This window comes from Lagenorhynchus albirostris, chromosome 9, assembly GCF_949774975.1.
Source record: "Lagenorhynchus albirostris chromosome 9, mLagAlb1.1, whole genome shotgun sequence".
Taxonomy (NCBI): Eukaryota; Metazoa; Chordata; class Mammalia; order Artiodactyla; family Delphinidae; genus Lagenorhynchus; species Lagenorhynchus albirostris.
The window spans coordinates 27,873,613-27,899,198 of NC_083103.1; the positions used below are offsets into that span (position 1 = coordinate 27,873,613).

Sequence of the window (25,586 nt, forward strand, 5' to 3'; positions counted from 1 at the left end):
TGCTATTTGTTTGGCATGGGGTGTCCAGCACTGGAGCATGCTGGTTGTTGAATGGTGCTCAGTCCTATCGTTGATACAGAGATATCTGGGGGAACTCTCACCCATTGATATTATGTGGGGCTGGGAGGTCTCTGGTGGTCCAATGTCCTGAACTTGGCTCTCACACCTCAGAGGCTCAGGCCTGAAACCCAGCTGGAGCACCAAGACCCCATCAGCTACACGGCTCAGAAGAAAAGGGAGGAAAAAAAGGAAAGAAAAATAAAATAAAATAAAGTTATTAAAATAAAAAAATTATTAAAATAAATAAAATAGTAATAAAATAAGAAAAGAAAGAAGAGAACAACCAAACCAATAAACAAATCCACCAATGATAACAAGCGCTAGAATCTATACTAAGAGAAATATAAAAATCAGAAACTAGTCTGTTACATACAGCAAACCCCAAGTCTACAGTTGCTCCCTAAGTCCATTGCCTCAATTTTGGGATGATTCATTGTCTATGCAGGTATTCCACAGGTGCAGGGTACATCAAGTTGATTGTGGAGATTTATTCCGCTGCTCCTGAGACTGTTGGGAGTGATTTCCTTTTCTCTTCTTTGTTCGCACAGCTCCTGGGGTTCAGCTTTGGATTTGGCCCCGCCTCTGTATGTAGGTCGCCCTCTGGGGTCTGTTCTTCGCCCAGACAGGTTGGGGTTAAAGGAGCAGCTGATTCGGGGGCTCTGGCTCACTCAGGCCGGGGGGAGGGAGGCGTACGGGTGCGGGGCGAGCCTGCAACGGCAGAGGCCGGCAGAACGTTGCACCAGCCTGAGGCCGCGCCATGTGTTCTTCCAGGAAAGTTGTCCCTGGATAACGGGACCCTGGCAGTGGCGGGCTGCACTGCCTCCCGGGAGGGGAGGTGTGGAGACTGAGCTGTGCTTGTACACAGGCTTCTTGGTGGCGACAGCAGCAGCCTTAGAGTCCCATGCCCGTCTCTGGGGTCCGCACTGTTAACCGCGGCTCACGTCCGTCTCTGGAGCTCGTTTAGGCGGTGTTCTGAATCCCCTCTCCTCGTGCACCCCAAAACAATGGTCTCTTGCCTCTTCGGCAGCTCCAGACTTTTTCCTAGACTCCCTCCCAGCTAGCTGTGGCACACTAGCCCCCTTCAGGCTGTGTTCACGCCGCCAACCCCAGTCCTCTCCGTGCATCCGACAGAAACCCGAGCCTCATCTCCCAGCCCCCGCCCGCCCCGGCCGCTGAGCAGACAAGCCTCCTGGGCTGGTGAGTGCTGGTTGGCACCGATTCTCTGTGCAGGAATCTCCCCGCTTTGCCCTTTGCACCCCTGTTGCTGTGCTCCCCTCCGCGGCTCCAAAGCTTCCTCCCCCACCCACTCCCCAGTTTCCACCAGTGAAAGGGTCTCCTAGTGTGTGGAAACTTTTCCTCCTTCACAGCTCCCTCCCAGAGGTGCAGGTCCCATCCCTATTCTTTTGTCTCTCTTTTTTTCTTTTGCCCTACCCAGGTACGTGGGGATTTTCTTGCCTTTTGGGAAGTCTGAGGTCTTCTGCCAGCATTCAGTAGGTGTCCTGTAGTAGTTGTTCCATTTGTAAATGTATTTTTGATTTATTTTTGGGGAGGAAGGTGATCTCCATGTCTTACTCCTCTGCCATCCTGAAGGTCCTCCCGTGGATTCCTTTTATTTCTTTTTCTTCTCTGATTACTCTGGCTAAAATTTCCCAAACTACGTTGAATAATGGTGAGAGTGGGCATCCTTGTCTTGTTCTGATTTTAAAGGAAATGGTTTCAGTTTTTCACCATTGAGAATGATGTTGGCTGTGGGTTTCTCACATATGACCTTTATTTTGTTGAGGTAAGTTCCCTCTATGCCTACTTTCTGGAGAGTCTTTTATCATAAATTGGTGTTGAATTTTGTCAAAAGCTTTTTCTGCATCTGTTGAGATTATCATATGATTTTTATCCTTCAGTTTGGCAATATGGTATATCACATTGATTGATTTGCATATATTGAAGAATCCTTGCATTCCTGGAATAAACCCCACTTGATCATGGTGTATGATCCTTTTAATGTGCTGTTAGATTCTGTTTGCTAGTATTTTGTTGAGGATTTTTGCATCTACGTTCATCAGTGATACTGGTCTGTAGTTTTCTTTCTTTGTGACATCTTTGTCTGGTTTTGGTATCAGAGCAATGGTGGCCGCGTAGAATGAGTTTGGGAGTGTTCCTCCCTGTGCTGTATTTTGGAAGAGTTTGAGAAGGATGGGTGTTAGCTCTTCTCTAAATATTTGATAGAGTTTGCCTGTGAAGCCATCTGGCCTTGGGCTTTTGTTTGTTGGAAGAGTTTTAATCACAGTTTCAATTTCAGTGCTTGTGATTGGTCTGTTTATATTTTCTGTTTCTTCCTGGTTCGGTCTTGGAAGGTTATGCTTTTCTAAGAATTTGAGGGACAAGCATTTTTATATACTTTTTCATTGCTGTATCCTCTGTGCATAGAACAATACCCATCATAGGGTAGGAATAAAATAAAAATGACTGAATGTTGAAAAAATGAACCTCACTTTTGTTTCCAACTTAGAACACAAAATTTCTAAGCATCATCCCTGACTGTTTGATGTTTATGCTCAAGTGACATTCAGTCTGTGAGTGTGACATGCCAGGGGATTGTGGATAGCATTTTTTCTCTCTGGTTTCCCAAGTTGCTTTTTAGAGCTTAGCATACTGAAATCAGTGAGCTGGGGACCCTTTTCTGGATTCTGCCATTGTAGTTTGAAAGTAGACTGAGGAATTCACCTTAGCACCTGAATTCTTGTCTACTCTTGTCTGTGTATCTACCGAGTTGTTCCCTGTGGTGGAAACTGAAATCTCTAAGGCACATATACAAATGTTGTATTCAGAAGCATATTCCTAACACCGTGTTACATGTGTCAGAATTCATGAGGCATCAGGTAAATCCTGGGAAGCAGATGAACATGCACCAGGTACCCTACCTGCCACCTTTCCACTATGGCACTGCCCTCATCTCTTCCTCAGATATCTGAGTCGGAACAGTAACATTGAGCGGATGCTGAGCTCCCTGCCAGCCCTCTGGGTGAAGGCAGTCATGTGACAGGGCTTGTCTATGTTGATGCAGAGAAGGGCTTGCCCCGGGAAACCCTGTGAAGGAGCAGCAGCTTCACTCAGGTGCATATCCAGTCTGTGTCACCTTGACCTGCAGCTGCCCCAGCCCTGACCTTCATAATAAGAAGCATTTGTAAGGAACCCAGGAGTATAATCAACACAGCCAGACACTCTCCTCTTTTCTCTTTCTTTGTTCCACAAAAAAATGTATTAATTGTAGTTCTATTTGTAGTTTTTTAAGGAACCTCCATACTGTTCTCCATAGTGGCTGTACCAATTCACATTCCCACCAGCAGTGCAAGAGGGTTCCCTTTTCTCCACACCCTCTCCAGCATTTATTGTTTCTAGACTTTTTGATGATGGCCACTCTGACTGGTGTGGCACATATATACAATGGAATATTACTCAGCCATAAAAAGAAACGAAATTGAACTATTTGTAATGAGGTGGATAGACATAGAGTCTGTCATACAGATTGAAGTAAGTCAGAAAGAGAAAGACAAATACTGTATGCTAACACATATATATGGAATTCAAGAAAAAAAATGTCATGAAGAACCTAGGGGTAAGACAGGAATAAAGACACAGACCTACTAGAGAATGGACTTGAGGATATGGGGGGGGAGGGTAAGCTGTGACAAAGTGAGAGAGTGGCATGGACATATATACACTACCCAATGTAAGGTAGATAGCTAGTGGGAAGCAGCCGCATGGCACAGGGAGATCAGCTCGGTGCTTTGTGACCACCTAGAGCGGTGGGATAGCGAGAGTGGGAGGGAGGGAGACACAAGAGGGAAGAGATATGGGAACATGTGTATATGTATAACTGATTCACTTTGTTATAAAGCAGAAACTAACAAAAAAAATGTTACCATAAAATGCTTTTTAAAATTAAAAAAAATGTATTAATTGTTTACTTCAGCCAGGCACTGTGTTAGACAGAAGTGATCCCTGCCCTCATGGAGCTTAGAGTTTAGTGGGGATCTAGGAAAATAAGTGGCTGATCAATATACAATGCAGTGAAGTATCATAAGAGATCCAGGAACAAAATGCTGTAAGAGCATATAAAGGGCTACCTGACCTAATTTTGTGGGAACAGAGAAGGCTTTCTGTAGGAGGCTGAAGGCTGAAGAATATGTAGAAGTTAGCCAGCTGCAGGTAGGAGAGTAAGGGAGAGGAGGCAAGGAGGAGAGGGAGAGGAGGCAAGGAGGAGAGGGAGAGGAGGCAAGGAGGAGAGGGAGAGGAGGCAAGGAGGAGAGGGAGAGGAGGCAAGGAGGAGAGGGAGAGGAGGCAAGGAGGAGAGGGAGAGGAGGCAAGGAGGAGAGGGAGAGGAGGCAAGGAGGAGAGGGAGAGGAGGCAAGGAGGAGAGGGAGAGGAGGCAAGGAGGAGAGGGAGAGGAGGCAAGGAGGAGAGGGAGAGGAGGCAAGGAGGAGAGGGAGAGGAGGCAAGGAGGAGAGGGAGAGGAGGCAAGGAGGAGAGGGAGAGGAGGCAAGGAGGAGAGGGAGAGGAGGCAAGGAGGAGAGGGAGAGGAGGCAAGGAGGAGAGGGAGAGGAGGCAAGGAGGAGAGGGAGAGGAGGCAAGGAGGAGAGGGAGAGGAGGCAAGGAGGAGAGGGAGAGGAGGCAAGGAGGAGAGGGAGAGGAGGCAAGGAGGAGAGGGAGAGGAGGCAAGGAGGAGAGGGAGAGGAGGCAAGGAGGAGAGGGAGAGGAGGCAAGGAGGAGAGGGAGAGGAGGCAAGGAGGAGAGGGAGAGGAGGCAAGGAGGAGAGGGAGAGGAGGCAAGGAGGAGAGGGAGAGGAGGCAAGGAGGAGAGGGAGAGGAGGCAAGGAGGAGAGGGAGAGGAGGCAAGGAGGAGAGGGAGAGGAGGCAAGGAGGAGAGGGAGAGGAGGCAAGGAGGAGAGGGAGAGGAGGCAAGGAGGAGAGGGAGAGGAGGCAAGGAGGAGAGGGAGAGGAGGCAAGGAGGAGAGGGAGAGGAGGCAAGGAGGAGAGGGAGAGGAGGCAAGGAGGAGAGGTCGAGCATACAGAAAGGTGCAGAAGAAGAGGGTGCCAGCTGTGTCCGGGACACTGGCATTACTTTGGGAAGGCTGGAGCTTGCAGTGTTGGCATGAGGAAGACCAGGAAGAGAAGATGCTAAAGAAAGAGACAGAGGGGACCCCTGTGTGAAGGGATGGGAAAGCATTATCAGCGTATCTAGACGTTGTCCTCAGAGCTGGGGAAGTCATTGATGAATTTTTGGCAGAGCGATGATGCAGTCAGGTTTTATTTCAGGAAAATTATCTCACCATGTTGTGTGAAATTTATTTGTGGGTGCTGTGCAAAACTGGAGGAGGGAAGAAAAGATGGGTGGGGGCTGCTGGACTAGAAATCGAGATATTGTGGGGCTTGAACTGTAGTTCACGTCGGGCAGGAGAACAGAGAATAGATTTGAGAGATGTCTGCGGTGGGGTATACTGATCAGTGGAGTCTGAGAATTAATTTTGGCTGCTCTGTTCAAAAGATTTAAGGCGCAAACCCTTTAGAGACATCACCAAAAGACTGCCCACTGGCCAATCCTACTTGTAATCAGGGCTGGTATGAACCAAGGAGGACTGAGTCAGTCTTGGGGGCCTGAGCCTGGAGCGATGCTAGAGGGATTGGGGGTAAAACTGCATTTGACAGGCAGTGGTCGGTGGAGGCAGAGCTGGCAGAAAGCATAGAGCTCCAGGGCTAGGAATCAGGGGCCAGGAAAGTGAAGCAGGAAGTTGAAGATGCTAAGCAAGAGCAAGCAAGCATAGAGTAGCTTTTCTAAAGAAAGGGAGGAGACAGAAGGTGTGCCATGGAATGAATTTCAGAGATACCTAAGCAAGGTTGCAGCTGGCCTTTTATGAAGAGACAGGCTCTTGTCCCGCTCCCTTCAATTGGTCTCCCTTGGGCTTCTTCCACTGGCTTCAGGTAAAATCCTGCCCTTTATGTCAGCCAGCCAGGAGGTGCTCTGCCCTCTGCTTCAGCTGACTTAGTGGTGCCCTGCTTGATACTTTAGCTAATGCAGTGTTCCCTGCCGTCTACTTCAGACAGACGAAGCAAGACTGTTTTCTTCTTTTCATCCTGCTGGTGTGAATTCCAGGCCCCCATGCCCGCCCTGTCCTGCCTTGTTTTCAGATAGATTTTTCTGAATGACCCAGCCAGGTGTGGTATTCCCACTGTTTATTAAGCCCATGCATTATCTTTGCTGACCCCTCACTCACCTTTTGTGAAAACACACTCGTTTTCTGTGTTTGTTTGCAGCTGAACTGTCTTGGCATGCCACTCTCTGGGTAGGATTGTTAAGTGTTGTTTCATCAATGTTCTGACCCATATTCTGCTCGCTGTACTCCTCCACCCCTCAGTCCTTCACTCGCACCTTTGCTCTGTGTGATATATTACTGTGCCAGGGAGCCAGTACTGTCACTCTCTTTTCTACCCTCTCGAAATTGCTTTTGGTTTTCTCGAGGTGAGAAAACATGGAAATTCCTGCCTGCTAGAGAAGTAAGACAGGTTTAATTCTTTTACATCTTTCCTTTCATTACCATGTGACTTGACAGAAGTCTAAATAATTGAATTTACTTCTTAAGATGCTTTGAAACTTCTAATTGAGAATGGAGATAGGATTGATGATTTCGAGCTGGTGATTCCAAAATAATCCTTATGCAAGAAAAATGAGGAAAACGAAATTCACTTTAAAAATGTGTGATTCTCCTGAATGCCAAGGAAAAAAATGTATAGACTGTACCCCAAGGGACCATGACCCAATACCATACCCAATTCTATTTCTCTCAGCCTACTAATACATTTCCCCTCAGAGGCCGCTATGCAAGGACCCTGGGATGTTAGTGAGTTATAAGACTGGTACAGGGCCCCAATCAGTGTGGTGTTGCTATTTAATATTAGCCCAGATTCAGTCCACTCTGGACTTCAGAGAAAGACAATGGGCCATGTTACTATTTCATTAACTGTTTTATGTTTCTGGAAAGGAATAGGGTAGATCGACTCAAGCTTGTCATAAACTTTGTTTTGCTTTTGTCATTATTGCTCTCTCTCATCTTTACCTCTCAGCTCTCCATACGTTGCTTCTCCAACTAGACGTTGAAATTTCCCCAGGGATATGGTTCTAGTCTAAGAAGAGCCATTTTGTTGCTCTAAGGAAGGCACCATGGCACCTTCTGAAGATGAGGAGATGAAACATGAAAATCTAGAGTAGAGTCAAGTTGGCCACATCAACAGGAAAATATTCTTTAAGACTCCCTGAGAAAACAAATTTAGGATATATCTGTATCCATATTCATTATCACTATCAATTCTCATGTTCACCCAATTGCTTACTTTTCTCTGGATAAATTGTCAATTTACATAAGAAGTTATGATAAGATCAAATTCATTTTTCTGGGGCATTTTGAACTTTCATTGAAAAATATAGCTTTCTTTTTCCCTTTTATTTATTTTTTTAATGTTCCACTTAGCTTAATGGTATGAAAATGACAGGAAAGAGATTTAATTTTTATACTTAAGAGATTCATTTTGGTAGAATTTGATGCGTCATAGTGTACTGAGAATCATTTAACTGCATACTTCAGCAGCAATATGAAAAATTCTAAAAATGAATTTTCTGATACAAAATACTACATTACAGGAAAATTGCTCTTCTGAAAGATAACATTTTCCCTTCCCTAAATGAAAAATACATACATAACCTGCTCCAGTTTGTTAAAAGGTAAAACAAATATTTGTTTTAAATTGGGACCATTCAGAAATAAATTTGGGTAATTGCAATATTTGTGGGTGTAATGACATTTCAGCCTTTTACTGGTATTTTAACTCCTTTAAAAATATCCCTCTTTTTACTTCTCTCATATTTCAAAATGTTAAAAAGATCCAGGGAACTAGGAAAGTAGGATAAATTCAAAAGCATAATTTATACTTTCCTTTTATTTTTAGCTATTTTTTTCTCGACTTTGGGCTGGTAGAAGAGGGAAAAGGACTAATGTTTTTTGCTAGACTTTCTCTGCACCTGGGCCTGTGCAGGCCATTCCCATGTTATCTCATTTCAGCTTCACAAATTGTTCACCAGTCCTGATTATTCCCATTTTTCATGTGAAGAAACTGAGGTACAAGTTCACACAGCTGGTTGATGAAGAGCTAGGATTTGAAACCAGGACTTTGATTTCAAAATGTGCTCTCTGGACAGCTACATGTAAAAGAATGAAATTAGAACACTCCCTATACACAAAGTACACTCCCATACACAAAAATAAACTCAAAATGGATTAAAGACCTAAATATAAGGCCGGACACTATAAAGCTCTTAGAGGAAAACATAGGCAGAATGCTCTCTGACATAAATCGAAGAAAGATCTTTTTTGATCCACTTCCTAGAGTAATGAAAATAAAAACAAAAATAAACAAATGGGACCTACTTAAACTTAAAAGCCTTTGCACAGCAAAGCAAACCATAAACAAAACGAAAAGATAACCCTCAGAATGGGAGAAAATATGTGCAAACAAAGCGACTGACAAGGGATTAATCTCCAAAATATACAAACAGCTCATGCAGCTTAATATCAAAAAAACAAATAACCCAATCAAAAAAATGGGCAGAAGACCTAAATAGACATTTCTCCAAAGAAGATATACAGATTGCCAACAAACACATGAAAAGATGCTCAACAGCACTAATTATTAGAGAAATGCAAATCAAAACTACAATGAGGTGTCACCTCACACTGGTCAGAATGGCCATCATCAAAATATCTACAAACAATAAATGCTGGAAAGGGTGTGGAGAAAAGGGAACCCTCCTACACTGTTAATGGGAATGTAAATTGGTACAGCCACTATGGAGAACAGTATGGAGGTTCCTTAAGAAACTAAAAATAGAGCTACCATGTGATCCGGCAGTCTCACTTCTGGGCATATACCTGGAGAAAACCATAATTCGAAAAGATACATGCACCCCGATGTTCATAGCAGCACTATTTACAAGAGTCAGGATACGGAAGCAACCTAAATGTTTATTGACAGAGGAATGGATAGAGAAGATGTGGTACCTATATACAATGGAGTATTACCCAGCCATAAAAAAGAACAAAATAATGCCATTTGCAGCAACATGGGTGGACCTAGAAATTGTCATACTGCGTGAAGTAAGTCAGACAGAGAAAGATAAATATCATATGATGTTCCTTTTATGTGGAATCTAAAAAAAATGGTACAGATGGACTTATTTACAAAACAAAAATAGAGTCACAGATGTAGAAAAAATACTTATGATTACCAGAGAGGAAAGGAGAGGGAGGAATACACTGGGAGTTTGGAACTGACTTATACGCACTACTATATATAAAATAGACAACTAATAAGAACCTACTGTATAGCCCAGGGAACTCTACTCAATACTCTGTAATGGCCTATATGGAAAAGAACCTAAAAAAGAGTGGATATATGTATATATATAACTGATTCACTTTTCTGTATACCTAAAACTAACACAACATTGTAAATCAACTATACTCCAATAAAAAATTTTTTTTAAATGTACTTTCAATACTGTACTAGTTTTCGCCCTTACTCTATCTTGAGTTATAATTCACTGAAAGTAAATTTACTATTCAAGGAGAATTCTGATTTAATGAGCTCCAAGAAACATTAAAAAAAATGCATCCCTCATAAAAATGGAGGTTTAGTGTAAAATGATACAGAGGAGAATTTCTCTTTGTTTATTAATTTTTTTTAACATGGAGAAAATGTTTAATATCACTAGTATCTTGAAGTAGATTAACAGAAGAAAGGATATGGTATAAAAAATAATGATTTGCTTCTTCCCTTGTAGTGGTGCCTGAGTGAGTAAATCAACTGTTAGATTACTTCTATTTTCCTTATTTAAGGATTTTCTTGCTTTTATGCTCAAAAATATATCTTTATAGTAGAGAACTTACGCTGATAAACCACCATCCAGAGAAAACTAATGCTAACATTTTCTTCTAGATTCATGTGAATATATGGAATTTATTTCTAGAAGTTGGATATTTTACCTATTGGTTAAAACATGAATTTTTTCCATTTAAGAATCTCCCCAACACTATTTCTATGCTATAAGTTAGCATCTATATGCATTTTAGAGATTAATTAGTATTCCGTAATAAGAATGTTACATAACTTATTTAGCCTATGTTGGATGTTTATGTTGTTTCCAATGTCTTTTATTTACAAACTGTGCTGTTGTAAGCATCCATGTATCTTTGCATACATCCCTGATTATTCCACTAGGATAGATTACCAAGTGTAGTTCTTTTAGACACAACGTGGAGCTTTCTCATTTGTAAATACTGTAGGAGACGTATATTTTGGGGGCAATTGGTATTCAGGATTCAAGCTGGTGTATATAACGACAAGGCACTGTTCAGCTCAGGATGGAAATATCAGCTCTTTGAGTGTAACAATTTTTTGGAAACACTTATGAAATGTCCCAAGTCTGAATTTTTAATCACTGACTTGTTGAGCTATTGGGAACATTCTTACCTTACAGATGAGGACATTATTATTCATTTACATCTCTGTCGTTCCTTAATATATGAAGTCCTTGAGAGCCAAGACCGTGTTCTTTTCAAATTTATATCCTGGCATCTAGGACCATGCTTAGCTTAGAGCACCTGTTCAGTAAATGTTCATGAAAATGTAAACAAAAATTAGGTGTTGAGTGGCTAGAGAATTTACTAAAGGTCATATAGCCAGTTGGAGGTGGAGCTCAGACTTGAACCCATAACTCTTGACTCCTAACTCTATGCTTCTCAGTTTTACCAGTGCCTCAGCCCCAGTTAGGCTGAGGCAGCAGTTTGGGTGCCACTATTTTATGAGGAAGTCCTGTCCCTGGGAAGCAAGAGAGAGGGGAAGGGGAAGGAGGCAAGAAAAGAGGGAGCATAATGATAAGGTATGTTATCAAGGACCCTACCTTTTGGCATCTAGGGTAACTGCTTGACATCATGGGATCGTTTTCTGGGAAGGCTTGTAAACGATAGCACTTCAGGATAGTTCATTGGTGGGAAGTAGGGAGACAACTGTATCTGCCAGCTGCAGTTTGCTACGGAGCATTAATCTCTAGCGGTGCATATGTGGGTATGACTAGGCTCCTCCGCAGTGGGCAGAGGGGGACAGGGCACACTGTTGGGTTGTGCCCACTAAAGTCAGTTGTTGTGGAAGCTGGGGCAAAACAAGTGGCTAAGGGCTCCAGAGACAGGTGGCTGAGAGGATCTGATTAGAGCCTTCAAGGTGTCTGATACAACCCAAGTTACATGCAGTTTCACTTAGTACATAAACATTAAACATCTTGGACGTGGTGCTGCATTGATGGTGGGTATGTACTGGAAAACTAGATGTAGTTCCTGTCCTCCAGGAGCTTACAACTTTAAGTAAAATGTGGTTATTGGGCTCATCAATTAATTCCCCTTTTGTCCTCAGATCTGTCCCCAGACCTTCCGCTACCCTACTCTGTTTTCTAGAGAACTGCATTTCCCTAGCATGGTAGGTTTGGCCACTGAAGACACTAGGGAGGTTGGAGAGTGGGAGGGAGAGGGGAGCCTCTCCCCTTTGCCACCCTGCTTCTGGTGGCGTCTCCAGCAGCAACTGAATCTTTTCTGGAGTTCCAGCTCAAGGCATCCTTTGCTGTGGTTCTGTTCCCATCGTTTGGCCTGCCTCCTGCAATCCACTTATCCCCAGTGTCCCTCCAGTCCTAGGAGTGGTGGTGACTTTCTGTTATTGCTAATTTACAGATTGCCTCATTGTCCCCTAACTGGTTTACAAGCTCATTTATCACCCAATAACCAGTTCCTGATATCAATTCCTTCTATTTATGAGACCTGGAGTGGTATCTTTTTCCTCACTGGACCTCAATGAAAATAGTCTTTCCCAAAGAAATCAATCCATAACCCTTAATAGTTTCATTGATCATGAAGCAAATAATAATCAGTTAAAGTGATATTTAAAAGAGTGAATATTTTGTTCACATCCAGTTAATGAAAATCATCAGAGAAATAGATTTTTAAATATAGACCTGGTCAAAATAATTTTGTTTTATTTGAAGCCATGAGGAGTTAATATAAAACTATGATCTAGAGCAGGGATCCCCAACCCCTGGGCTGCGGACTGGTACCGGTCTGTGACCTGTTAGAAACAGGCCGTACAGCAGGAGGTGAGTAGCAGGGGAGCTATCGCTCACATTACCGCCGAACCATACCCCCAACCCCGCTGTCTGTGAAGAAATTGTCTCCCACGAAACCAGTCCCTGGTGCCAAAAAGGTTGGGGACCGCTGATCTAGAGGGATGAGCATAATCTTGTCAGGATGAACATTTTTCTTCATGAACAGAGAACATTATTTCTGCCATGAGGTCATTAGAAATCAAACACACATATTGAATGCTGACTCTTTAATTTTGAAAGAATGCTGCATACGTAAAACTGATAAAAGTAAAAAAAACCTATTATTTTCTCTTTGACATGCCAGTGCTTTCATTTCCTTTTTCTGAATATGAGGTTGGACATGGAGGAAGAGATATGGAAAAGCTTTTTAGGGAGGTCAGCCCTTTCTCTCCACCTATTGTGCGGCCTCAGATGAGCTGTATGAATAATGCAGTGCAAGCATTTGCACAGCTGAGCTATGCTGTGTGGCTTATAAAAAAGTATTATGGTATTTGGAGTTATAAGCTCTAAGGAATATTAATATGATTGTTAACATTGTAATCTATATTAATATCCATCATGTACTCTACTAGATGCTTTATATATGTTATCTCACGAATCTTCATAATATCCTATAAGCTCAGTATCATTTGTCCTATTTTACAGATGTGTAAAGCAAGGGAGGCAAAGCAATATGCCCAATGTTGCAGAGAGCGTACATATTAGAGCTGGATATCAAATCCAAGTCTATTTGATTAAAACTTTCTCCTCTTTTTTTCCACACTATGCCCCTACTCTTACTACATAAAACTAGATTTCTATTTTAAGGTAAGGCCTGAAAATAAGAGTGAAGATAGATAGATAGATAGATAGGTAGATAGACAGTAGATAGACTGGTATTTCTAAAACCTACTGTAGTTTAAAATTGTTTCTATGTTCCCTGGAAGTGGAGAATGTGAGTTATTTTTCTTGACTGTTCTCTTCCATAGGGAGAAATTCTAAGAATTGTGAAATAGAGTCTATAGACGATAATGGTCAGACCTCCTAACTTTATGATGAGAAATCTTAGGTCCAGAGGTAGAAAATGATTCAGACAAGGAAGCTACTACCTCTCAGAATCTCCATTTGAGGACAGGCATTAGGTATTCAATGAGACTTAAACGGGAGAGGGGAATGGAGTTTAAGTGAAGCATTTGGACAGTAACTGCTTGCCAAATGGAACAGATGGACATTTCCTTCTGCATGTAGCAAGGGTCTGCAGTGTGGGCTGCTCCTTCATGTTCCTTTGAAAATTCTAAGAAATAAGGACTCCTGGGAGGAGGGAGACTATAGAGGGTTCCAGCTCTGTGAAGCCCCCAATAGGCTTCCTCTTAGGAAAATCAACACTTCTGATCAATACTCACGAGGAAAAGTGATATCCTATAACTTCATGAAGGCGATCTTGGGTTGAGAGGATAATTGCCACAAATTGGGAGAAAATCAAAGCACAGTCCCCAGTTTAGTCTTGGGAACCTGGTCAAGGAAGAAGGGGTGATTTTTAAGGTGATTGTTTGAGATATCCTTTTATGAGTCATCCCATAAGGAGTTTTTTCTGAAAAAATGGAAGTAGGAGTCAAATGCGTATTACAATTCCAAGAACGTGAGGACCCAGGACAAATGAAACATTTATATGCAGCCCGAGAAATGTATAAGAGTTGAAACCAGCTATAAATATCTTATTTATACTTACATATGCTATAAACCACTCCATCAGATTCTAATTATAGTAATTATAGGGTTAAACAGACATGAATTGTGTGTTTGCTCTTCATTCTTCTGTATGACCTTGGGGCTGTTACCTACTTAACTGATATTAGTCTCAGTTTTTTAAATCTCTAAAATGCGAGATAACAATACACTTTGCTTGGCTAATGTTATTAGAGGTGTCTAGTCCAACTAACAAAAGCTAGATCGTTTCCTCTGTAATTACATGATGTAGTTGCTCTGAGAAAAAGGTTACTGTCTCCCCCATCAATTAAGACAATCAGTCACACTTGATTAATTCAGCGCCCTTCAGAGCACTCAGCAGCTTGATGTACTTACAAAGGGGGCACCTCCATAACAGGGGGATGTGCTGCGCTGGGTAATAGTTACAGAAGTCAGCCATTGGCTGTCAATATTTGAAGGCTTTGTTATCCAATCAAATGCCTGTGGCTAATGGGGTTCTTGATAAGCTACACAAATAGACAATAATTTTCGGTTTATTAATGGGTAACAGTCAAATAATTTTGCAATATACTCATTACAAAAATGACAACAGTGAGAAGGTAGGAAAAGGGCAGAATATTTGAATTAGTTTATGATAAAGAGGAAACTGAGTGACTTTGGTTGTGATATTTTGCTTCATGGATAACTTTGCCAGACCTAAGCCCTTAGCTGCAGCTCTAATTCTCAAGACCATCCTGTGACAATTTGCTTCTGCTCAGTTCTCTTTGCCTTTCACATCCCAAGAGAAAGGGGACCTGTCATTGTATGTAAAATGAGTCTCTGCTTGAAAAGAGTAGCAATCAAGATACAAGATATTTGTGTCATAAAACTCAATGTGGTGACATTTTCCTTTTTCTCTGATGCTATTTTAATACATAAAAGTAATACATGAACAAGTCATAATATTTAGAATAGAGAATCATGTAGCAAAAGAAATAAAATCATTCATAATCAGTTGTGGTCATTTTTAAAACAAAAAATGATTTGACGCTAATTCCAGGTTTAGGAGCATTAAACGAAGAAAGAAACAATGTTCTCAGACTGTTTAATGAATTGTAGTATGGGCTTCTAAGTGACAGCCCAAGTAAACGAAGATAAGGGAAATCAGTCAGTCTGAAGAAAAAGTATCTGTACACAAGATCAGCATCCAGTTTTGTTAAGAATCAAAGCTATTTGAATTTGTGCTTTTTAATCAGAAATAGGAATAGCGGGGCTTCCCTGGTGGCGCAGTGGTTGAGAATCTGCCTGCCAATGCAGGGGACACGGGTTCGAGCCCTGGTATGGGAGGATCCCACATGCCGCGGAGCAACTAGGCCTGTGAGCCACAACTACTGAGCCTGCGCGTCTGGAGCCTGTGCTCCGCAACAAGAAAGGCCGCGACAGTGAGAGGCCCGCGCACCGCGATGAAGAGTGGCCCTCGCTTGCCGCAACTAGAGAAAGCCCTCGCACAGAAACGAAGACCCAACACAGCCAAAAATAAAAATAAATTAATTAATTAAAAAAAAACTAAAAAAAAAAAAAGAAATAGGAATAGCCTCATTATGATCAAGTGAAATGCTATATGGACTGAAATAAGTATAAACATAACTAGAGTATGGAGATCAGATCACTTATTTTTTATATAGCAACATAATTATTCCAGTTAGAAGTAGAAAAAACATGAAGTATATTAAATTAAACATATAACAATTTCCTTGTACAGTGTTCTTCAGATTAAAAAGTTTAAATTTGTTCCTGAGATTAATCCTTTATTATACTTACAATGCAATTATTGACATTATTTATTATATGTGATTTTTCCCAGTTTAGAGATGAGGAAAATGAGATTTAGCTAATTACCCAAGTCATACAATGAGCCACTATCCTGTGTTGCATATTATGTTGCACCTCATGACAGATTGCAGTATTTCCTTAGAGTAGCTCAGATGTACAGGTCATATAATTGAATGTTATCCAACTTTTGTAATTGAAGAATATTTTCTTAAAGTTGTAGGAAGAACCCAAAAGCTTAGAAAGAGCCATATTGATAAAATGGAAAAAACAAACACGAGTTGGGACTAACTGGTCCATCCATCGGTGTGCCAGTCTCTGGAGCCCCTCAACAGAACCCCAAGAACTGTTTAAAAACTGTTCACACAATTTTTTTGTCTGTTATTGTTTTTTATGGTGTTTGTTTTAAGTGAAAGACAAAATATGTAAATGAACAATGGATAGATATTTTAAGAAAGAAAACTCTGGTCCATAATACATAGCAATCAGCCTGGAAACCAGCCCATTTTCTAGAGTAACCAGCTCAGGAAGACAGCCTACTGTCTGCAAGTCAGACTTATGGGAATTCAGCCCATTATCCCAGCTGGTTGACTCGGGATGCCACACAATTACTCCTGGAACAATCAGCCCCCCAAATGGCCAGGACTTGATTAATAACGGACAGCTTCCCTAATTTTTGTCACCACTTCCAACTTAGGGCCAACCAGAGAAAGCCAAATAGGTACCCTAACCAATGACACGGGATGCTAACTTCTAGTTAGCCCACCTCCAGCTTCCCCATGCCTAAAAGCCCCCAATCAGAGCACACCTGAGACTTCTCTTCTTTCCACTAGAAAGCTTGCCCATTCTTCTGCTTGTCTTTGAGCCTCTGCCAAAGCGCAAGCAATGGTTACTATCGCAAGCTCTGAATAAATAGACTTTGCTTTTCTCATTTGGGCCATCTTTTAAAATTTTCCACAAGAGAACACCTTTATTATTTTTAATAGAATGATACCTAATCATCATTAAAAAGCTCAAACAAGGGCTTCCCTGGTGGCGCAGTGGTTGAGAGTCCGCCTGCCGATGCAGGGGACGAGGGTTCGTGCCCCGGTCCGGGAGGATCCCACGTGCCGCGGAGCGGCTGGGCCCGTGAACCATGGCTGCTGGGCCTGCGCGTCCGGAGCCTGTGCTCCGCAACGGGAGAGGCCACAGCAGTGAGAGGCCACAGCGGTGAGAGGCCCGCGTACCGCAAAAAAAAAAAAAAAAAAAAAAAAAGCTCAAGCAACACAGGAGAGAGAAAAATAATCTCATCAACCAGAAATAAACACCATCACCATTAAATGAACATAATAGCAGATATTTCTTTGTGTCTACAGACAGACAAATAAGTAGATAGATAGGGGAATGGGTCGGTAGGTAGACGAATGAGAATGATTTTCATAAAATGGCATCATGGAATACATTCTATTTTAAATTGTGTATTAAGTTATTTTATTATAACAAATGAAAATAAACAGAAGTGAATAACTAGTTCTTTCCCAAACATATATTAGTTCCTAACAGATGATTGTCCTAAAGGTAGGTAAAAATAGTGTGAAAAAATATGATGTGCCAGTCACTTCTTTAAACTCTAGATTTCAAATTTAAATGGTACTGAATGCCTGCCTGCTGTGAAGAATAGGACACATTCAGATGAACATTTCTTCCTGCTCCATTTTCCCTCACATCCTTATATAGGTTATTTATATTAGTATACTTGTTTTGTCAAAATGGGCAATACTTACATTATTTTCTATAAAAAGATCAGTGGCTGACATTTGTTGAAATCTGTAGATTCCATGTACGGTTCTAAGCCTGCCTACCTTTTGTCAGCCTTATGATTCTCTTTCTCTGTCTCTCTTCTTTTCTCTCCTTTTTGCTTTAGAGCAGGGGCAGAGGCAAGATTAGGGGAAGCATTCATCAGCTCCTGACATTACAGTTTGCTTTGACAAAGAACTGAAACACTTAGGATTTGCTCTCTTCTGAGTTGTCAAATATCCTGTACTATGTATTTCACCTGGTTGGAGGAATATCCTGTTTTTCTGGTAGAATACACTAGGCCTTCAGGTAATTCACGCAACTTAAAATGTAGCTTTGGAAAATTGTGTCCCTGCTGGCATTTTCTTGTTCCAGCTCACTCATCATGGGCATGACACTTACTCTTAAGAATTTGCCTTGACTGTTTTTCCTGCATTACTTATTCCTTTAGTCCACATCTCTGAAAATTAAAGGTATTAATGAAAATCTCAAGATTTGGGGTGCTCACATTCTTTCGCCAAGATGGTTCTCAGGGGACAATAATGGTAGTAAATGTTAGAATCTGCACCAAGTCATATCAAGATTCCCTACATCCTCCCTCGGGCTACTGCTTTTCAAAGTTAATAGCATTTGCCACTTTTGAACTTTCCCCATTTTTCTGCTTTTAACTATTTTATGTCTATTTTTCAGGTGTAGAGTCGGTAACCTAAGTATCAGGAGCATAGGATGGGAGTGTTATATATATTCTTTAGGGCAATGGTCACTAACCTTTGAGTGAGGAGTAGAGGACTCCATGAGAGGTGCAGAGGTTTTGAAGGAGGTTTTCAAATGCATATGCATTCCAAAAATTGTCTGTGGGCTGAATAAAAATAGTACTTATGTACTACTATATTTCAAATGAATTCAGGTGCTGTTTTATGGTGGATAAAATGGAAAGTAATTTAAATGCATTACTGAATTCTTTATAGATCTTTGTCATTATGCATTTAGGCGAGGCAATATAGCGGTACTCAGGGGCTGCAGACAGAAAGCCATGTCACCCTGTAACCTTGAGAAAGTTATTTAACTATTGTGAGCCCTGCTGTACAGTGAGTTGATAATAGTATCTACCTCACAGGGTTGTTATAAGGCCTAAAGGATAAATACATGCAAATCAAGAGTTGATAATAGTATCTACCTCACAGGGTTGTTATAAGGCCTAAAGGATAAATACATGCAAATCATTTGCCATGATGCCGGATACCTCATGAGCACTCAGTGTTAGCGACTACAGTTGCAATCAATGGATACTATCACATGAAGATCTAATAATTGTTTAGAAGAGGATCTTCTTATTTTAATGTTGGGAATCACAGCAGGGCCAGATAAGCCTCTTGACTCTTTGGACATGGCTTATCTACTTCTATTAGGTTAGATTACATAAGTACTTCAGCAGGAAAAACATGTATTGAGCATGTCTCCAAAGAAACAAGGCCGATGGCAGTTTAGCATGTAGCATCTGTTTGGATGCATGAAATGTCCCAGCTTGATTTCCACAAGAAGCAGATACTGACATGAAGATTAGCATGCGGAAGTTTATTTGGAGGGCTCTCAGGACCAACACTTGGTGGAAGGAAAGGGAAGAAAATAAGATTAGGCAGAGGGAGAAGTTAGGTGTTGATTCAGTTTCAAGGAAGGCCATAGATTAATCTCACGGGGAGCTCTGAAGTTATGATGGCCCATCGAAGTGGTCTCAAGTTGTGACAAGGAGGGCCGTACCATTGTATTCCCACATTGACCAGTGATCGTGTGCTGGGTACTTCTGCTTGAGGCGGGTTTCCCCAGTTGAGGGTAATTTCTGGCAAAGGGCTCAGCTTGGAGGACTGGCAGCTGGCAGCACTCCTGGCAGGTGGGGCATAAGTTCTTCAGGTCTGAAGGGGGATTTGAGTAGGCTCCTCTCCATTAGCTGTGGCATGCTCTTGAAAAATCATGTATTCCTTTCTCAAAATAGTTCTAAAATGGCATTCAAAATAAACTTCAGAGCTAGTTTACTCGCTGCTTTAAAAAACATGTCTAATTACCATTTTTATTGTATGTTCTGATGTCATGAAGTGAAACATATAATGAAAAATATCAATGTATTCTTTAGTGGAAATGTATTTTAATATGTGATTAACATGGTTTGAGACATTTACTATAGATATTTATTGCATTGAATCTGATGGATCCTGGACGTCCATCTGTGTTTTAAAGACTACATATACATGTGTGTGTCTTTGCACACATATATTCAGATCTGTTTTGTAAACAAGCTTGATTTTTACATATTTATGTAAGAGTGGCATTTTTTTCCCAGGTCAGTGTCAGGCACTGTAGGAAACACAAAGAATAAGAAGCATTCCAGTCCTCAGGGAGTTAAGAGGAGATAAAACACATGCACAGTAATTATTTGTAGCAGATCACTTTTAAAAAGAGTTAAGGGGCCTGACATGGACATGACAGTATAGGCAGAAGAGAGGAGTGTTCAGGCGCACAGAGTGTCTAGCCAAGCTGTTCAGGTTCAAATCCCAGCTCTGTTACCTCCTAGCTCTGTGACATTAGACAAGGTAGTTGACTTTTCTGTGCCTCACTTTCCTTATCTGTAAAATAGGTTTAATGGCACCAACACTGCAGGGTTGCTAGGGTTACATGAGTTAACATATGGGTATGAGTTTTGTCTATGAGCCAATGCAAGAAACATGATCTTATTTTTCTTAAAAAAAAATCAGATCAATGTACTCAGAACTTTCAAAATTGAAATTTATGTTTTTGCAGGGAGCCTAGAGTAATATGAGAGTCAAAATATTTTGTTGTTGCTGTTGTTAAATCTGCAAAGTGTCTCTTTCTTTTTTAATTGAACTATAGTTGATTTACAATATTGTGTTAGTTTCAGGTGTACAGCAAAGCGATTCAGTTATGTGTGTGTGTGTGTGTGTGTATATATATATATATATTCTTTTTCAGATTATTTTCCACTGTAGGTTATTATAAGATATTGAACATAGTTTCCTGTGCTATTCAGTAAATCCTTGTGGTTTATATATTTTATAAATAGTGGAGTGTTATCTGTGTCATTCTCTGTCTGACTTACTTCACTTAGCATAATATCCTCTAAGTCCATCCATGTTGTTGCAAATAGCAATATTTCATTCTTTTTTATGGCTGAGTAGTATTCCATTGTATACCACATCTTCTTTATCCATTCATCTGTCAGTGGGTATTTAGGTTGTCTCCATATCTTGGCTATTATAAATAGTGCTGCTATGAACATTGCATATATGTTTTTGAATTAGAATTTTTGTCTTTTCCAGATATATGCCCAGGAGTGGGATTGCTGGATCATATGGTAAGTCTATTTGTAGTTTTTTTTTAAGGAACCTCCACACTGTTCTCCATAGTGGCTGCACCAATTTACATTCCCACCAACAGTGTAGGAGGGTTCCCTTTTCTCCACACTCCCTCCAGCATTTATTGAGAATCACAATATTTGAAGAATATTTGAAGAATAGCCTTCTGGTCTGCAGTGCACACTGGTCATCACTGTTACATGCACCTTCTCTGCCTCTATCAAAGGGCATTTAGATATTTGCTGAGGCTGGAAACTGCATTCTCTAGTCACTGACCTTCTCAGGTACACCTCGCAGTCATCTCACCTGAGACCAGCATCTCCCTGGTAGTAGACTACGGATCAGCACATCATACTCCATTGCTTCTGAACTTTCCAGACTCCTACTCCACCATTTTCCAGAAAAACTCTCTCAAAACCTTTCTTGTCTAAAGGCTAATTTATTACCTTTCCCAATCCTGAAATCCCTCTACTTAGATAATCTAGTTCCATATTCTCTTATGAGCCTAGACTTTTGAAAACAAATGTTCTGTTTGGAAGTGATCTTTTGGGTATGCTTGTGTTTATTCCCATTTCTGGGAAAAGCAAAGACAAAAACATTGCTATCTTCTTTAGACAAAGAGGTGAAAATTATTTACAGCAGTGAGAATAAAATGCAGATTAATATGGCAATACATTATTCCACCATACACAGATTGCTCTATGTTAAACAGGGTGTATTTCTCCCTATTTAACTTGCAATTCAAGCTATTATAAAACCCATTGCCTGTATTGGTTTGAAATCAGTTTCAATATTTTCAGAATTCGAAAGTAGTAACTCCAGCAATCTGTTGTTAACACAAGGAGTAAAATATCAAGAGCATCTTTTTTTTTTCCACCCTTCCTCTTGTATCTGTTTATCAAATTGTCCACAGATGGTTCAGATCATAGGGTTTCAAGTTTTTATTGGAAAATCAAGTGCACTCTTTGAAACTGTATTGCTCCCATCTCCTAGGCATGTTCTCCAGGGTATTAATATGTTTAGATATGCTTCTGTCAAAATGATGCTGTTACATTCCCAGAGATAGAATATTGAGCAGGCTGAATGTGAACTCAAAGAAGGTAAGTGTTTTATTGAGTTATAGGAAGGGAGGTTCCCTGTAAAATAATGTTTTAGAAGAATTATAATATCAAATGAAATCTTGGACTGTTCAGATACAACTCAAGTGGAAATAAGTTGGAAAATGAAGAAATTTAGAAATAGCAGAGAGGAGTATTATTAACAGAAAAGATGGAATCCTAAACGTTTAGCTGTACCTTACATTATGATTGTCACATCAAATACTTTGGTGAACACCTGAAAAACTATATGAAAATAAAATTATATTGTACAGTTACTAAAGAATTTTTAGAGAAGGATAATATTTGGAAAGAACATTTTTGCAAACTCCTAGGGGAAATACAGGGTTAGATTACTGCAAGTCTCTGGTCATAACATTTTCATCGACCAATCAATATATAACCTTGTTTTATGTGTGTTTTTATTAAAAGACACCCTATTTAATACATATTTTTGATTCTTTAACATTGAACTCATCACCAACAAAACTACAACTCATGCCTGAACAAAGCTTATCTAACACACGTGTTTTCTACATAAGGTACATCAGAGCCTTCTTGGACTTGGGAACATTAGCATTGCTCTTGGGGGCAATTTGAAACAGAGAAATCACCAACAAAAAGTGAAAAAAAAAAAAGCAAATAATGTGGCACTAAAAAGACTGCAAAAAAAGGCACTTTATAGTAGGAGAGCTGAAACAAGCAGACAGAACTTTGCCTTATTTGACCTCAGCTGGGAACATGTACATTGTGTGACTCAAATTTTTCAACACATTGAGCATATCCATGAATGCCCACAAAAGCGATGTGAGTTTTGATTTTTGGGGTTACAAATTTTAGTGAGCTGGCAAATTCACAGATACAGAGTATGTGAACCGTACGGATCCATTGTACTTGGAAATAAATGTTTGTTGGGTGCCCTAAAGGAGTAATATAACTGTATGTTTTTTTAGAAACAGTTTTTTCAGTTATTTGAATATTTTAAGATACTTTAAATTAGGTTGTAATTATTCAGTCTAAAGTATTAATATTGGAAGGAATCTTAAAGATCAATCTTCTCACTTTATAGATAAGGAAGATTAATCCCAGAGAGAAAAGGCAACTTTCCCAAAGTTGCATTGGAAATCACATAGTGGCAAAACAGGACCAAAATCCCTTATCCCTGATCCTAAGCCCTTTTCTTTTTTTTTAAATACTCTACCCCATACAATGCAGAATATATTTTTAAGATTAATGTTAAGATTGAGATTGTATCAGTGATTATGCCAATTCCTGGTTTTGATCCATCCAAAAAACAAAATAGTGTGGTATTCAGCCTAGCAAAAGCACTGAGTACTGATAGTCAGTCTTTAACTTTTTTTTTTTTTTTTGGCTGCATTAGGCCTTAGTTGCTGTGCGCGGGCTTTCTCTAGTTGGGTGAGTCGAGGCTACTCTTCGTTGAGGTGCAAGGGCTTCTCATTGCGGTAGTTTCTCTTGTTGCGGAGCACGGGCTCTAGGTGTGTGGGCTTCAGTAGTTGTGGCTCACAGGCTCTAGAGTGCAAGCTCAGTAGTTATGGCTCACGGGCTTAGTTGCTCCATGACATGTGAGATCTTCCCAGACCAGGGATCAAACCCGTGTCCTCTGCATTGGCAGGCAGATTCTTAACCACTGTGCCACAAGGGAAGTGCCTGATAGTCAGTCTTGATGATCCATTATTATCAATGGCAGGTATTCTCTAATTTTTATGTCTAATCGTATCACTTATTTATCACACCCACAGAGATGCATTCTCTCTACATATACACAAACCAATTTTAGTCTTCAGCACCTACTGTGAGTAAAGTCAACCGGGATCCATCTTAAATGTATTGTTAAAATGATGAAACTAAATTTAAGAAAAAATTTTATTGTATATACAGTGTCAAAAATTAGATTTTTGTTTTTAACATTTTTATACTGTATTTTCATTAAGCCTTAAACATTCAAATAACTCACCCTCTAAAAAACTATGGATATGTCACTCCTTTGGGGCACTATTGACCCAAGAAGCATTTATTGTCTGTTTTGAAATTAGGAATAATTTAAATATTGAGAGGCTGATTCTAACATAGATGATGTATAGATAGATGGATGAGCAGATAGAGAGAGAGAATTACGGTATCTGAAACAAAAATACATTTAGTCATTTTTGTAACATATTCCTCTGGAATGTTTCTGTACTCAAGACATCTTTGCCTCTGGGATTAATGATTTTCATTTTGTTCTCAATTTGCTACAGTAACCAGAGATCAATTTTTAATATCCCATTGAGTTAAAGTTAGTAATTATTTCAGAAAGTCAGAGGGAAGGGGTTCTGTCAAGGAATTGGTTTATGAAGCCTGAACTATATTCTGAAGTCATAAATATCTCTTCTTTAATGTTCTTCTTCAAACTGAACACAAGTTTAAATGGGTCCTATAGCTTGTTCTAATGGTTTGGCATGGATCATTAACTATCCCAGGACTCTAAGTATTTCCTGCACTGTGAAATCAGGGATGGAACTGTCAGATTGCTGGACCAAGAGTCAAAGGGCCCAGAGTCAAGAGACCACTGTCTTACTGAGGAAATTTTATTTGAGGATGGGAGTCAATAGGTGATGGGTAATTATCCATCTTACTTAATGCTTTTAATAAATTTAAATATAAATGATTTTTTAAAAGGACTATGTTCCCTTAATCAAGGAGGTGAAAGATATATATATTGAAAACTATAAGACATCAGTGAAAGAAATTGAAACAGACACCAATAAATGGATATTCCATGCTCATGGATTGAAAGAATCAATACTGTTAAAATGTCAGTACTACTCAACAGACTCAATGCAATCTCTGTTAAAATTCCATTGGCATTTTTCAGAGAGATAAAACAAATAATCCTAAAATTTGTATGGAACTAAAAAAAAATCTCAAATAGTCAAGGCAATCTTCAGAAAGAAGAACAACGCTGGGGATACCATGCTCCCTGATTTCAAACTATATTACAAATCTATAGTAATGGAAACAGTGTAGTATTGGCATAAAAACAGACACAGAGATCAATCGAACAGAATAGAGAGCCCAGAAATAAATCCATGCATATGGGTCAATTAATTTGCAACAAGGGACAAAGGACAAGACTGTACAATGGGGAAAGGACAGTCTCTTCAATAGATGTTGGAAAAACTGGACAGCCACATGCAAAAGAATGAAACTGCACCCTTATCTTACACCATACACAAAAATTAACACAAAATGGATTAAAGACTTGATTGTATGACCTGAAACCATAAAAGTCATAAAAGAAAACATAGACAGTAAGCTCCTTGACATAAGTCTTAGACATGATTTTTTGACTCTAACACCAAAAGGAAAAGTAACAAAAGCAAAAATAAATGAGACTACATCATACTAAAAAACTTCTGCACAGCAAATGAAGCCATCAACAAAATGAAACCTACTGAATGGGAGAAAATATTTGCAAATCATATTTCTGTAAGTGGCTAATATCCTAAATATATAAAGAACTCATAGAACTCAATAGCAAAAC

At 40.1% G+C, this 25,586-nt stretch overlaps 1 long non-coding RNA gene across 1 annotated transcript in view; it reads left to right on the plus strand.

Moving 5' to 3' along the window:
* The window catches only part of LOC132525906 (uncharacterized), a 269,675-nt gene that overhangs the window by 212,022 nt on the left and 32,067 nt on the right, over nucleotides 1-25,586 (plus strand). The window contains exon 5 of the long non-coding RNA XR_009542401.1: nucleotides 20,910-20,944. This is a non-coding gene — a long non-coding RNA (uncharacterized LOC132525906). The remainder of the gene's footprint in view (nucleotides 1-20,909; nucleotides 20,945-25,586) is intronic.